This window comes from Equus asinus, chromosome 8, assembly GCF_041296235.1.
Source record: "Equus asinus isolate D_3611 breed Donkey chromosome 8, EquAss-T2T_v2, whole genome shotgun sequence".
Classification (NCBI taxonomy): Eukaryota; Metazoa; Chordata; class Mammalia; order Perissodactyla; family Equidae; genus Equus; species Equus asinus.
In genome coordinates this window covers 67,925,040-67,929,353 of record NC_091797.1, presented here as the reverse complement: position 1 = coordinate 67,929,353, position 4,314 = coordinate 67,925,040, and positions in this window count along the sequence as shown.

Sequence of the window (4,314 nt, the reverse complement as noted above, 5' to 3'; positions counted from 1 at the left end):
TGACAATTGGAGAATTGAAGTTTTCTCCTAAGTTGAATATTGCTCTTGTAAGGAATTTCTGTTTAAGAAGTTGAATATGTTTAAAGTCTTTGCAAATATATATGTTTCTGTCTGTAGCAATCTATTCATTTTTGTAGAACAAACAATTCGAAATTAAAGAATTAGCTTTTGTCTTTCTGAGCTGTGTGTATTCAACACTGCTTTTGGTGGTGACATATATAAATGACTTATACTATAAGTATTAACATTATAATCATAATTTTAAGAAATAATTTAGAGAATTTAATGATTATTCAAATATTGCACTAGAGACTTACCACAAAGTAAAAAAGCTTCTTACTATATTTCAAGCAGATTTTTAAAAAGGTAGTTTTTTTTTTAAGGGGGAGCAGGCATTAGCAATAGAGCAATTTTTGGATTTGAAAATTCACCTTAGATTCTATTGTACAGACTTCTGAAGAGCCCATTGCCCTGCAGCTCCACAGCAGTCACCACTAGAGGGAGCAGAAAACGCCTTTGAAAAAACGGTCAGGGAGCCTCTGAAACGGCTCCTCTGGAATGAAGCCTGAAACAAAATTTCAACAAAGTTTGTGTTGTAATGATTATTGCTTACTTGTTGCTACCTTCTCTTAGGTAGAAGATTTAATAGTAATAGTCTGAAAGCTAAAGTTGGAGAATTGACGTTTTCTCCTTATTTAAATATTTCTCTTGTAAAAGCATTTCTATTAAAAAAAAGTTCAATATTTTAAAACTTTTGCAGAGACATATAAGTCCCTAATGTCTATAAAGATGAAGAAATGAATTCAAAATACAAAACAAATAATGAAATATTTTGAAATAAGCCCCTCTGTGGTATTCTCTAATTAGCCAGCCCTAATGGGAAATAAAAATATAGGCTTTAACTGCCATTTCTTTGTGGAATTAAAGCCAAGGAGATCCCCTTCCCTTTCTGACCAGTCTGTTCCCTGATTTTAAATATTCAATAAGTTCCCAGCCAAGGAATGCATTTTTTCCCCTTTTGATGCTTTTCTGTGGTTCCTTGTTACTCTGTGTAGAATATACTGTGGTTCTGTTTACCTCTGCCTGCAGTGTCCAGGCCTTCGTGGTTTCCTCTACAGCTGTGGGTGTTTCTCATAGGAAACCACAGGTCAGTACAGAACCACAGAACTGATCCTGACAATTAGAATTTTAGCCACTGTCCTGTGGGGTTTTCAGAGCCACAACTGATTCCATACTTTAAATCCAGATCCTTAAATTACTACCATCTGATGCTTGAAATAATCGTGGTTTCTCCAGGGGTCCTGGATCAGCTTTTCTCAGTGTTATTGAAAGTTGATGTGTGCCCATCTCTAAATGGAGCTCTCACAAACCCCCTCGGTAGATGTGAAATCTCTGTGATGAGGATTTGGTTGTTTCTGTGTGTTCTTGCACCCGTCCCATTGCCCGTATGTTGTCTTTGCAGCACAAGTGCACCCTTCCTTATGGTCTCTTTTCCAGCAGTGGGTCTCAAACTTTAGAGAGTGTCAGATTCTGCCGAAAAGCTTGATAAATCATGGATTGCTGGGCCCCAGCAGGGTTTCTGCTTCAGAGTTTCTGATTTAGTAGGGCTGAGAAGGGGCGTTAAAGAAGTAATTATTCATGACACTTGTTAAAGATGGTAAGGAAGACTTTATTCAAAGGGGCTACTTCAACAGAGTTTGTAGTAAGGGCAAGAGATTGGGCTCAACTCTGAATACAGCAGGAAGAGTGGGGATTTAGAGCCGAGGAGTAGAGCAGGGGTCAGTGGATGGAACATTACTAGGAGGAAACATCAGGGGTAAAGGAGGATTCTGGCTAAACTGACCTCACAGGATTCTTGCTGTAGGAGGCTGGAGTGATCAGACATCACTGGGGGGTGCTGGGGGATTAAGACGATATGATTAGATATCAAGAGTGACCAGATATCGAGTGGGGGAGTCTGGGTAAACCAACTTCGCAGGATTCTTGCTAAACTTGGACAATGCAGAGAAGAATATGGAAGCGCAAAAGTCAGGGCCTAGTGGAGAAGAGGGTTCAGAGGCGCCTCACTAGGGTTTGGTCAAGGAGGATCTTTGTCAGAGGGCAAGAATTTGTATTCCTAACAAGTTTCCCAGCGATGCTGATGCTCTTGGTCTGGAGATGAAGTTTTGAGACCCAGAGTTTTAGAAAGTGATGAGTTTGTGCGGAACTGGAATTGGCCACCCCAAGATATGTCTCTTTGGCATGAGGATTATTTTGGGTTAGTTACTTTTAAAAACTGCAGACAGGAAAGAAACTCTGAAAAGTAGAATTTACTTATCCTTTGTAAGAGACATTTACTTTTGTAAGGGAAATCTCCATCTGTAAAGATGTCTCTCTCTCTGTACCAGGAAGGAGGGGGGATGACCTTATCTCTAGAAACTCTTATCAATGGGGAAGGCAAGGACTTAAATCTGCATAATAACCTTACTCATGTTTACTGTGCTTTTTTAGTAATCTCCCACAACTGACTCCCCAACCCCCAACATCCTCCTTTGCCTTTAGCTAAAGATGATATTTAAGGTGGTGGCTTCAGCCATTTTGACGAGTTGCTCAGCTTGCCTGAGCATCTCCCATGTATACATGTTATAAAGATTTGTTTAATTTTCTCCTATTATTCTGTCTCATGTGAATTTAATTCATTTTCCAGCCAGAAGGACCCAGAGCGGGTAGAGGAAATGTCTTCCTCCCCTACAAGTTCCAACAGAAAGAAGAAAACACATGTGTTTGGCTGGTCTACTTGTGGAAAGAGAGCCCTTGTTAGGGACATCGTGAACTTTGAGCCAAGGAGCACATGCAATACCTGTCAGTGTGAGGGGGCCCATGGGCATAGAGAGGGGATGGCATGGAGGCAGGCAGATTTTTAGTTTGGAAGTGAGTAAACAGTTATTTCTCATTGATACCTTGTACCATTAATACAATGACAACATTTAAATGGTGAATTGCTAACTGCTTACGCTATTTAACAAAGCCAGTGTTTGCCTCAATGATGGTGTCAGCGGAGGTGTTAATTTCCCCATTCATTTTTGTGAGGTGTGGGTTTGGTCCTGGCTTTGAAATAGCAAGCAGGGGTTGGTAGGACAAGGGATCTCTGTTCCCATCAGCATGTGTCAGTCTCTTAGTGGTAACCCAGGCTCTCTGCCTCTGAGTGGAGTCCACCTGGCCTACTCCCTCACTTGGCCTGGGCTGCTGGGGGCTGAGCCTGATGGAGTCAGTTTCCACAGATGGCCTGGACTTTTTTGAGCCTGTTTGTCATTTCTTTAAAGACATCTGTATACACAGCTTCTAAGCTCATGCTTCTCAAACAGGGGTGTGTGCTCCCTCCATGTGCTAGGGGATATGAGAAAGTGCAGGATCAGCATGGCAATTCCTGGAGTGATAATTCTATCAGAGACTTTGGTAGAAGGAGGACGCTCTCTGTGCGACACTGCCACTGCAGTGCTTCCTCCTGCAGGGTGGTAGACAGTCTCTGTGGATGCTTCCTGCCCCCCCCCCCACCCCCAAGTTCCCAGCTTCTCTCAACTCTTCTACCAGGGGCTTTCTCCAAAACAGAAGTCCTTCCTCAGCCAGCTGGTAGACAGCTGTCAGTCAATAGGCACAAGAGTCAATGCGCACATTCCCCAGCTTCCAGTCCTTCAAAATGATGGCTCTGAAGTGCACTCTGTGTGGTTCCTCAAAAGATCCTAATGGGATTCAATGCCATTTGCCCACAGTGGCAGCCAGCTCAACTACACACACACACACAAAACAGCATTTATAAGACAAAGTGAACAGAAAAGCCACACTCCAGTGGGTTTAAGCAAGAAAGGGAAGAGAGAGACCGCAAATCCGTGTCCAACAGAAGGAAGGAAAGCAAGTTTCAAGAAGGAGATGGCAGGCATTGCCATCAAAGGCAGTAGAGAAGTCTGGGAAAATAAGAACTCAAAACTTAGAGCTCAACTATACCCTCCTTATGGCTTTTTTTTCCTTCCTTGTCTTGTTTTCTCTGCTCTCTCACTTGCACCCAAGTTCTTTCACAGGCTCTGCTTGGGGAAAAATTCAAAACCGGATAAAGAAGACTCAATATCACTCAAATGTGAAATAAGTAGAGTGCAAAGTTCACACAAAATTTTATGATACACAATAGCACTTAAAGAACTGTGAGTGGATCTGTAATGACGTACTAAGCATTCACTTTTCCTTCCATGGAAAAAATAGAGAACAATTGCTCTAAGTCTGTGAAAATTCTTTATTGCTGTCTCTTTTGTTGTGACACATTCACACCTTAAACCCCCACAC